Source organism: Chinchilla lanigera, unplaced genomic scaffold (genome assembly GCF_000276665.1).
Source record: "Chinchilla lanigera isolate Chin_1 unplaced genomic scaffold, ChiLan1.0 scaffold00069, whole genome shotgun sequence".
Taxonomy (NCBI): Eukaryota; Metazoa; Chordata; class Mammalia; order Rodentia; family Chinchillidae; genus Chinchilla; species Chinchilla lanigera.
In genome coordinates this window covers 1451326-1463256 of record NW_004955470.1, presented here as the reverse complement: position 1 = coordinate 1463256, position 11931 = coordinate 1451326, and the positions used below count along the sequence as shown (strand labels likewise).

Here is an 11931-nt window from a genome sequence, read left to right as displayed (position 1 = left end):
GCTTCAAAATGCAAACAGAATCCATCTTTGAAGAATAAAAGTGGAAAGAAAGATTTGATAGGAAATCCAGGGGCCGGGGATATAGCTCAGCGGCACAAACACCTGCCTGGCAAGCTCAAGGTCCTGAGTTTGATTCCTGGTACCAAAAAAAAAAAGGGAAATGCAGTCTGCCTTACAGCAAAAAGGAATGAAGGTGATGTAAAAATGTTTTCATATTCACAATAACTGAAGAGTTTACTACTAACAGGCATTTGATGAAGGGGACTTTATTTATTTATTTATTTATTTATTTATTTATTTATTTATTGTCTTTTTGAGACAAGATTTCACTTTGTAGTCCAGGTTGGCCTTGAACTCACAGAGATCCTGCTGTGTCAGCCTCTCAAGTGCTGGGGTTACAGGCATGAGCCACTATGCAAGACTAATGAAGGAGATTTTAAAGGAAATTTTCAGGAAGAGGGAAAATAATCCCACAAAGAAGGTCTAAGCTGCAGGAAGAAATTATGGGTAGAGAAATTATTAAATTTAATTTTAATAATTATTAAAATTATTATAGGTGAATTAAAAAATCTCATGGTCTGCTCAAGTAATAATGGCAATAATACTATTAATAATTGATGGGGTTAAAGAAAAGAGCAGAAGTAAAATACTAGAGGACTAACACATGGAAATACTTAGGAGTTCTTTGGAAATTAAAGTTCTAGTCTCCTTTATCATTCTGGAGGGGAGCAGAGATTCTAATTTTTGACCACATTAAGTGCAACACTTCAAGAACAGCCATAACAATAATAGAAAAAAGGATATGACTTTGGAAATAAAGGAAAAACATGGAATAAGAAAATTAACAGTAAATATCTCAATCAAAAAAAGCGAGAAAAGGTTAGAAAGAAAAAAATCAAAACACAGAAAAAGCAGGAGAAATAGAAATTAGGAAAGAAAAAGGTAGAAATAAAAAAACTTCAACAATACACTACACTCACCATGAAAAGGTAAACACAAATACTAAAAACCAAAACTGCTAGTGTGACTACCAGAATGGGCGGTAAGACAAGCGTTCCTGTGAGTCACCACATAACAATGAAAGTCTCAGTTCACCAGAGAGACATAAGACAGAGAGTTTTAAAGGAAACTTTCTTAAATTCTTTTGAATTTTAAATTTCTTTAAAGGAATGTCAAATGTCTGTGTCCAAATTTGTAGGTACCTAATACAATAGTAAAACAAATAAGACAAATCTAGCATGACAATAAAAAATTTATAAATTTGTCCTCAGAGAGAGAGATTTTGACTTATATTTTAAAATTAGATAAAGATCGAACTGACAAAAAATTAGTAAAATTTAAGCAATACTGTTAACGCTTCTGATTTAGTCAACATATATTAAATATGTAAGCAGCCATCAAGTTCACATGGACTTCATAGAACTTGACCAGGTACCTAGACCATAAAGAGTTGCTACGATACAGAACAAAGCACAAACATCTCAGTTAGGAATTCAAAACATCCATGTTCATCTCTATTTTCTAACTTTGATCTTCCACTGCACTTCAGTGCATGCACTGTACTATTTGCTGCTTGCAACGGTTAGTCTTGATCGTCAACTTGACTAAGAGATGAGGGGAGATCCATCCTGACTGCGGATGACATCGTCCAGTAGGCTTGTAGCCCAGTGGAATAAAAAGGGAGTGAAGGATGAAGTTGGCCTGAGCTTGAAAGGCTCCATTCTGCTTGAGCAGAAATGTCTTTTGCTGCTGCCATTTCCTGGACAGCAGACTCCAGCTTCTTCACCCTTTCAACGTGGACCCATGCCAGTAACTCCTAGGGAGCCCACAGATCTTCAGTCCTGCACCCCTGCTTCCTCTTGTTTTGTGGCTTCTAGCTTCTTGGACTGAGTATCTACTAGATCCTCTGGCTCTCCAGCATGCAGAACACCATTGTGGACTATCCAGCCCCTGATTCTGCAAGCCTATCTAATAAGTCCACTTGCATAAGTCTATCTATCTATCTATCTATCTATCTATCTATCTATCTATCTATCTATATCTGTCATCTACTGTCTATTGATTCTATTCCTCTAGAGAACCTAATCAATCCACTGTCCTTGACACAAATCTCATGTTCTCTCAGTTTAGATCATGCCTGGAGTAATTGGTGCATATTCTCCTATTAAAACCTATCTCATTAAGCCATGTACTCTAACACAATACCCACTTGGGGTTATTCTTCCACTTTCCTAGATTATTTCCTTTTAAATCTCTGCTATATTACTTATCTCACTTGTCTTGTGGCATAGTTTTTTACTTTGTGTCTGTCTTTCTGTTTTCCAGGCCCTAAGCTCTCCTGGAGGTTAGAATGATTTCTCTTTTATTTGCATGCAGTGAGTGCTTAGTAAATGGTTATTTACTTAGATTGAATTCTATTTAAATAGGCATATTCCACATCCAAGTGGCTTTTATCTTTTTTTTTTTTTTGTACCAGGAATTGAATGCAGGACCTTGAGCTTGCCAGGCAGGCACTTGTGCCACTGAGCTACATCCCCAGCACCTAAGTGGCTTTTGAGTCATTGCTTTATTTTCTTCTAGTGTAACCAGGGAATGGGGCACTATATCAAAGGTACAGCAGATTCATGTGAAACTTTCCTCTTAATGCTAATTAAAAGTGGAGGAGTATGTAAAACTAAAACTTTCTGCTTTGGGAATAATGTAAGAATGTGGCCCAAGAATGGTGGTTGGACTTTATCATGAAGTAATTGTGTGTGATTTATAACAGTTTACCCAAATATGAACTTACCTCCCCTGCAGGCAATTGAGGTTGGGAATTTTGTTGATGTAAACTCTTAAAGATGAGGTCAACACCAGAGAATTTCTGTCCTGCAGTTTCTGAAGAATTCTGTTTTGAATTTCTTTGACTAATATTTATCTTAGTTGATAGCTTAATTGTAGGCTGATTGAATGTTTGGGATATCTTCATAAGTGATGCTTTGGTTTTCGAAGTTACCCTGAAGCTACTATTTTTGGAAATTAACAGCAGAGTGATTTAAGTCCTGTTCATGATGTAAAATTTATGTGTAGGAAAATGCTTATCCTTCTGTTCTCTGTAGTAGTACATGAGCTTAGTTTGCCCCAAAATGAAATTGGGTGGTTAAGTGTAGTTCTGTGGGAAAATGGGTAAAATGGTCTCTGTTTTACTCTGTTGGAAATCACCTATCAGGAGATGGTGCCTACTGACTGGAGCTCGTGTAAATGGATTAAGGTAAGTGAACATCAATTTCCAATTTCCAAAGAAATTTTCTCATGTTTTAGATAGCTGAAGAGCTGATAGATCTCTAATTTGGGAGGGTAGGGTGTTGCCCTTTGTGGTTTGGCTTATCTCAAAGCTATACCTAATTTTATTGCAAAGTAGTCTGGATTCTTCAAAAAAGTTGAATTGTACAGTGCTGAGAAGTACTGATCTACTTATGGTACCTGAAAGTCATAGGCCTGAGAGATCATTGGAACTAATTTAAAGATGGACTTACTGACACCCACCTCTGTCCTAAACAGCAGCTCAGACACAGGAGGAGGAGGAGAGGAGGAGAGAGTAGTAAGGACTCTGGTGCTGAGATAACCATTAGTTGGTTGATCTACAACATAGGAGAGAGATTGGGCTGGTGAACTTCTAAGAAGGGGATGTGGATTCATTGATCCCACTATGTGAAGGGCACTGTGCTGAACATTGGAAAGCTATGTGATCTTTTCCCAATTTGTTGGGAAAGATAGGCAAAAAATTAATAATGGTGACAGAACATTACAAATACTGCAGTGGAGGTATGTGCAAAGGGCCAAGAGGAAGAACGCACAGTTGAGTCTGGGGCGCTGGGGACCCATTCATGAGCAAGTGTTGTTTGCAGTGAGTCTTAAAGGAAGAGTGATACACATGGTGGGGCAATGGTGGGTATTGGGCCACAGTACTTCGGGCTAGGTCTCTTCGGGCAGAGAAGTGATTAGAGTTGAGACCAGGTTAAGTACTCAGAGCCCAGATAAGGAATGACCTCGTATGCTAGGCAAGGGATATCTGAGCAACACAGTCAGATTTGCATTTTATCAAGCTCATGTTTTGCACTATCCCAGTAGTAGAGAAAAGGCTGGAGCTGTCTGGCTCAAGGCCAGCCTAGAGGGGACAAAACAAGTCCTGAAATAAGGCAGTCCTGAGGTGACAAATAATAAGTCCTGAGGTGGCAAGAAAGTAGCAGAGATAGTATTGAGATATTTTAAAAGTAGAATCAGAATAGCCTTAGTGGTTAGGTGGATGTGAGCTGAGAAAGCAAAGGTAAGGGTAATTCTGAAACTTCTGGTTCAACCCATTGAAGTAACATTATTCAGCATTACTAGGAACCTGGAGGGTAGGGTGGTGATCAGCTTTGTTGCTTTGCTTTGGAGTGGGAGGAGGGTAACATAAGAAGAATTAATGAATTAAAGTTTGAATACATGATTTTGATGTACTGTGGTGAATTAACAACTGGTGGTCAACTTGTAACACTCAGCTGAATTGAACCAGCATGGTGCTGGGTGTGGGAGGCCCACCTGAGGGTTGTCGCCAGCAGCATAAGAGGCAGAGCTGGAGAAGTGAGACTGTTGGGAGCTGGTAGAAGCTGTTAGGAGCCTGCCGGAAGCTGCTGAGAAGCTATAGGAAGTTGTTGGTTTTCCTGGAGGAGCTTGTCATGCTGGCTTTCCTGATGAACTCGGCTGTTCTCACTGGAGGAGGAGCTTGAGACTTCATTGTTGCTGAGAATGGCTACAGTTCACTTTGGAGGAGCTCTGGTCCTCATTTTGAGCATGGCTTCCTGGCTCCGGAGGAAGCACTGCCAGTCTCCTGGAGAATTTGTCACGTTGGTTTTCCTGATGGAACTCAGCTTTCCTAATCATTGGAGGAGCTTGGGACCTCATTGTTGCTGAGGATGCCTGTGGTACTTTTTGGGAGGGCTCTGGTTCTTACCTTGAGTGTCACTTCCTGGCTCCAGTGCAGATCCCTCAGCCGGCTAGCACAGATCCTTCATCCTGCTGGCACAGACTTTCTAGCTTCCATCACTGACCTTTGGGCCTTCCCAGTGCAGATCCGTGAAACAGGCCTGCACGCAACATTGTCATGGGCTCTAGGCCTCCAGCTGGACTCATGGGAGGCATTGTTATGGGCTCTAGGTCTTCTAGCTGAACTCATGCAGGACATTATCATGGGATCCAGGCCCTTGGCTGGGTTCTTTGGTTTTTAGTGTGTGAACAGATTTCCTGCACTCTCTGTTTGTATGTGATTCTTTGGGTGACTATGATAGATAACCTTATAGAATATTGTCCTGTGTTATATTGTTTCTTCATTCAAAACCCCCAAACTGACACATATGCCTTTGGGATTTATAGGTAGAGCCATTCAAACAGTGGGTGAATTACATGTTTCTCAGTAACTAGCACGTACCCATTGGCCTTGTGGAATATAAGATGTTAGGAAAAAATGTAATAAAATACTTATGATAGTTCATAAAGGACCTCCTGTATAGTAAGTGCTTGTTAAATATTAGGTTTATTTCTTAAGGAAGATGCCAGTGGGGGAATCTTTGGAGCCCAAATTAAAAAATTTAGACAGCAAATTAAAGACAGCAAACCCTGGCTCCTCCAAGGGTCCTAGAATCCTAGAGGGCAATTCGGAATGGAGCTGGTAGAGATAGATGTCTTGGGGCCTGGGAAAGCAGTGTGACACTGGATAGTACCAGGCCAATTCAAAGTGGGGATGGTAATAGGATTGAATAAGGTCTAAGCTTGTGATTATAAAGATTCATTAAAATGAAAAAATGAGGATTAAAGTAGTTCTTGGAGTTTCAGTAAGAGGAGGATTAAGTAAGTAGAATGAGTAGACAGGGTAGAGGGAGGCCATCATACAAGCTCTGGGGACCCACATGTATGAACCCTTGCCTCAGCCTGGACCAGGGTCTGTCTCACACCTGTCTTGCTGGGGCCTCTATGGCACGTAGTTGACGCAAGCGTAACTCCCACCCAGTCACAGGCCCCCAGGGTTCTGGAGCAGTGTGAGGCGGTTGCAAGGTCTTACTACTGTATCCAAAGTCTGATTTGAGGAGGGGCATGCTCACACCTAAAAGCCACACAGGGTTACAGCATCTCCTTCGATCTCTCCAGATCTACGCTCCCCTTTCCTGTATGCGTGCTTCTTGGGCTTCCTCTCTTTTGACAGCCTGTGGTGTGCAGGATGACCCACTGAGTTGTTTCAATCCTGAAAATTTCCAACTTCCAGGTGACAATAAGGTCTGAGATATGGGAGTGGCAATGAAGCCCTGGGGACTATGTGCTTAGGAAATTCTCAAAACTTTCCCAGGCTGGAAAAATTTTAGGGGAAAAATTTGGCATTTTTCATTATTCCAGATATAACGGCACGACATTCACAGTGAATTGGGGGTGAGCACAATTGGCGCTGGGGTTCTGGTTCTGCCTAATCCACATGGATGAAAGTTCTAGGGCTGGAGGAGCTCATCTGTTCCTCAGACAGCCTGCACAAATGGCTCCAGACTGTTGGATCATGTTCTAAGGCCAAGCTGGGGGACTGTAGGGTTGAGAGAGTGGTGGGTGATGCCCCAGAGCCCGCCCTGATATCTGCATGGCCATGACTGCCAGGAGGACTTCTCAGGGCCCAGGTGACTTCCCTGTGCAGCCCAATATTCCACTGAGCACGTGAGGCTGGATTGTAGCTCTCAGAAATCCTCTTTAGACTAAGCTTACTTTCCTTGAACAACTGTGCTTGAGGAACTTGACTTGCTAGCCGGATGTGGTAAATGGTCAGCAGGTAAAAGGACTCCAGGCAGAGGTAGGGTGGACAGGTAAAAAAAAATGAGCAAATATTGTTTGCTTTCTAGACTGCTGGGAACATATTCTCAAGAAAATACCCCAGTTTTTGAGCTTGAGCCCTCTAGGTAACCTTGGTAGTTACGCCCATGGAAATCTAAGACTTCTTGTCTCACCTTCTTCCTTAGTTCCCACAAGAATCTTGGGTGATATTAAGGAAGACTCGTCAGCAGCCTTCCAAGTGGTGGGTGATGATGGTGGCTGTCATGTGTGTCATGGCTGGATGGGGCAGTGAGGTGAGAGGGAGGTTGGTTCTAAACCTTCTCCTCCCCTAGTTTTATGAAAATGTAATTGGCAAATAAAAACTGTGTATACTTTAACAAAATATGCTAAGAACTACAGTCTACTTTTCAAAAGTAAAGAGCCAAAGTGTTCAATAAATCACTTTATAGCACAAGACACCATAAACTTAGTTATGCAAACAGAAAGTAGATATTTGTGCTACAAGAATGGAAAAAAATTAAACTAAGCCCCAAAACTTCAAGGATCAGAAATTTAGAAACAGCTGGACCACTGAGGCCTAGTAGCAGCCTTTGAGAATCAGATGTTTGTTTTTTTTAAATAAAAACATTCTAAACATAGTATATTTATTCTTTAGCAAAACTTCTTCCCTTTGGTAACTGAAAATCTTGCTATTTTTTCATCAGACTTGTGAAAAATACGTGTTAATTTCTTAAAGTATTGCTGTCACCCTTCAGATGCTGATTCGGTTGCATTTCGTGATAGATTTTTTCTTCGGTGAACCTGGGGCCCATAACAGTGAAGACACTGAAACATGCTAAGGTAAATATTGGTCTTAGAGAGACTTTAGTCATGAATAAACTGGGAATTATTTATTGACTGTCTACATTTCCAGTGCTAAAAAGAACTAGACAGACAAAACCCCTGCTCTAGAGAGTGAGCCATTTATAAGACAGTAGGTCCAGCACTGACTCTGAACCACTATGACCCTTCAATTCACCTTTCAAACTGTGTGCAGACACCGATTTCCTCTGTAAACACAAATAAAATATTTTGTTATGGACACATTTTTTTGAATACTCATACTGGGTACTTTTAAGTCTGTATGTGGACAAGAAATACACTTTGCTTTCTAGGACTACGTCAAGTATTTTGTTTTCCATTTCAGGTTTTCTAACACACTCTCTGCGGTTCTGTGGGCCTGCTGACATCCTTTGTGACACTGTGACGGTTTCCTATCACTCATTCCTGCTGTCCTTGCCTGTCATTCCTCTTGCCACAGCCTGGTCAGCTGGGCTTTCCCATCTCTGCCTGTTATGCACTTGGGTGATTAATATTAGCACTTCCTCAAAAGTTAGGTCTTCAATAAATGTAACTCAGCAGGATTTCTGGTCAGTTTTTAAAATTTTTTATATTTTTGGTGCCAGGAATTGAACTCATGATCTTGCGCTTGCTAGGCAGGTGCTGTGCCACTGAGCTATATCCCCAAACCCGATCAGTATTTCTTTAAGCTTCTGGTGAACTTCTATAACAATATTCTTTCCGAATGCTGCTCAGAAATAATATCTTCAAAGAGTCATTTCTTGAGGGTTTTTGTCATAAAAAATGTTGCATTCAGAAGCTGATAGAGACACATTAGCTCTAAAGAAATGCATAGCTCAGCCAAGGTGCTTCTACGTATCATCAGCTTCCACCGTGACGAATAATACATTCTGCAACAACACTCTCAAGGACTTTGGTATGTGACATTAGCTTATGCACCTAATGGTTAGGCCAAGAAATTAAATTTCTGGTTGATATTTAATTAAAATTTATGTGACTTATTAAGTTTGAAAACTTAAACTATAAATGATAAAACAGTTAAATATTCACTGATATGTCTTTTACATTTATCACAAAATGTATATTTAAGAATCTATATATGAGTCTGCAAGATGCTATCAAGCAAACTGCCATCTATGATCCATAGTCAATCTTTCTCCATTTTTAACTCAAAGACAATTATGTACTTAGGAAATTTTAATTTTCCAAAATTACTCACAAAATATTATCAGAATTGTTTTCCAGGTGAAAAAGTTGTGCAGCTGGCCACAAGTGAATTCGCTACTTGTGAAGCCACAGGCAACCGCTGTATGACTTTCTGTGGTGGTAGCACTGTCCGTTCATAACTGCCTCCTCTTCATGTGAAGAATATGAATGGGAAGGGACGGAAGAGTCATTGTTTCATGGACTCTTGGTGTTTTCATTGTATGTGAAATGCCTGATCTCACTTTTACAACCGAAATAAAAATAGCAATTTTTATTCTGAAAGGTAACTGTATGTTCCCAGCAGATATTAGCAACTTCCAACGTGATCTCTAGGGATAACTGGCAGTTCTGAACCATATTTTAGGAAAACATTTCCAGCAGTCCGTGCAGAATTTATTCCTAGTCCATCACTGGTAATAATTGCACTTGTTGCTGCAGGAGCAAACTTTAAGACTGCTGTGAAAGGTGTACTTTCAGGAACACTGAGCAATTTGTGTGGCAGCCGCTGGTCTGACGTCAACGTGATCTTAAAGGAAACCTTCGACATGCTGGACCAGTGGACCTGGCCTGGACGCATGCATCACCCCCACTCCGCTGACCTGCCCACTTCCTGGGTGAAGGAGGAAGCACTCGTCCCCCGCTGGGGTCTTTTCATGCCGGTAACAAATCTGTCCCTCTGAGCCTGTACCATTCTCTCTACTTCTTGTCTTTGGCTTTCCCTAGGAGTCAGGACACGACACATGCTGTGAATGGTTTTCCTGAAACAAAAGCATTCTACTTCATCTCCTTACAGATAGGACTTGTATCCGAGGCTGCCTCGGTAACCCCATCACAAGTTTATTATGTGGTGGAGTGAGAAAATCACTTTGGATTCATCTTGGCATCATGTCTGTTTGACATAAAAATAGGTCTCAGCATCGCTGGACAATGATTTTCCTGCTGCTACTGGAATTTGAGGCTATACTAGTAATAGTATAGCCTGTAATATTGAAATGTTGGATGATGTAATATTGAAATTCTTGGAACATGCTATTAGCTTTTAAAAACTATGGAAACAGGGTTAGAAATCAAATAGCGCAAAAGAGCTCATTGTGCAAAGCAAAATGCTTAATCTCTGCCAGAGGTAGAGAGTGCAGCCCAGCTGTTTCTGCCTTCCATAATATTTTTTTCTTTTTAGTGGACATTTTAATGGCTTATGGAACTTGTAGCTGAGGAGGCTTTACTATAGTCAGTCTACAGAAGTTAGGCATGGCTGTCTCACTAAGAAAGACATACAAAGTGGGCTTCCTGTGGTGCTCCCTGGCTTTGTCCCTCCTGCTCTGTGCTCACGTTGGGCTCCCAATACCCTGACCATTGGGCCAGCTATGGGGAGAATGATGGATGGAGTTATGGCAGGATCCCATGTAGTATTTCTAAGGCTTTCTTGGTGTACCGCTCTAGTCTCTGGAAGACAGGCTCTTCATTCCCTGACCTCACTGCTTCCCCTAGTGCTTAGTGCTGTTAGGGAGGGCATGGCAGGAGAGAGAGGTGTATTTTCTGGTTGGGGGAAGCTCATGTCCTATTGAGGGAAAGGCCTTGTACATACCCACCTTCACACCAAGAACTGCTAAACACAGTCCACTTAAGGAACACCAGTGATAATTCCAAGTCGCAATTCCAGGAAGTAGGGACTCCAGTAGAGATTGTGGATATTGAGGCATCCATGAAGGGATAGCTCTAAGAAAGGAAGAGGTAAGTAAAATCACCTGTCCTTTTATCCAAAACAAAGCCAACACCTGCTGCCCCTTGTTTCAGCACTGGAGAAAACATCAAGCCAGCTAAGTTTTCCAGAACCCTTAGAGTGAGGGTCTTGGACTGAAGCCTTTTCTCTAATGGTTTGTAGGAGTCAGAGGTTGTTAGGCTTTGCTTCCTTATTTAAGCAGCAGTGGGAACATGTCCAACACATTAAAACTCATAAATCAGGAGAGTGATTACCATGCAGAAGTGGCCCACCGGATCTTCCATCACTGGTCAGCTGGACGTCACTTACATCATTATTTAGATCTCTAGATGGAAAAGCTTTTTCATCCACAGAAAGATAGTGGCTTGTGGTTTTCAAAATTTGTTTTCTGGTGCCATGGCAGAAGTCTCAGCAGTCAAAACACACACAGTAAATATTTTATTGATTTGGTTTTATTTAGGCACTTCTGCAGCTAGCTCTGACCATTAGGAAAAAGAATTACTTTAACTCACAGAAAAGTAGATATTTCCAAAGTAGCAGAAATAAAGGATGTCAGTGTTGGAAGGGGTTTCAGAAGTCCAACCCCTACAGGTGAGTTAATGCCCAGGGCTGATCAGACCCCTGGATACCTGTGGGGGGTATGATGGAGAATAAAGAAAGATAAGACAATTTTCAAGGCACCAGGGGACTGGGAGGAGCCTACCTCTAGTGGACAGGCACACCAATTTTTCTGGTTGGCCCACTTTTATTAGCAAGCAAGGAGCACAGAAGAAAATGTAGTGGACTTTGACTGTGGTAGGCAGGGAAAACTTAATGGAAAACAAATTCTTCCCTATGCTTTGGGTGCCTGCGTCCTTTACACTGTCCTCAGCTGATGTTAACTTGCCTTAGGTGCACTGTGGTTATGCACCTTCTCTGCACAGCCAGGAAGCATGGCAGCCTTCTGCATACTTCTCGTTTTCCCAAGGCAAGGTCACATTGGCCTGGAGACAACGAGACCCAAGTTACATAATCTGGTCCCCAGCATAATAAAACATTTCATATCCCCTGGTCCCCAACAAGTTGAGACATCTGAGAGATAGAGTGACTTGGCTAGGTTCACTCATCCCTACAACTGAGGATCTGTACTGCATCACTTAGCCAGGTACAGAGGGAAGCTGGGGTTTGACTCTCACCAACAGCTACCCCTCAATTTTCCTATGCTTCACTGTCAACAAAGTCCTTCCCATGTCTTATCCCATTTGATCCACAGATGTTACAGCTATTGTTAACTTGTCATCAAATTCTCCCTAAGACATTTCAAGCATTCTATTCTGTTCAGATAAGCTTAGCTTTTACCT

The 11931-nt window shown here is 41.5% G+C and overlaps 1 pseudogene; it reads right to left on the bottom strand.

Annotated features, from left to right (window-relative positions):
* Window positions 1-9095: 9095 nt before the first annotated feature.
* Window positions 9096-9418, bottom strand: LOC102024212 (annotated as a pseudogene).
* Window positions 9419-11931: the final 2513 nt, after the last annotated feature.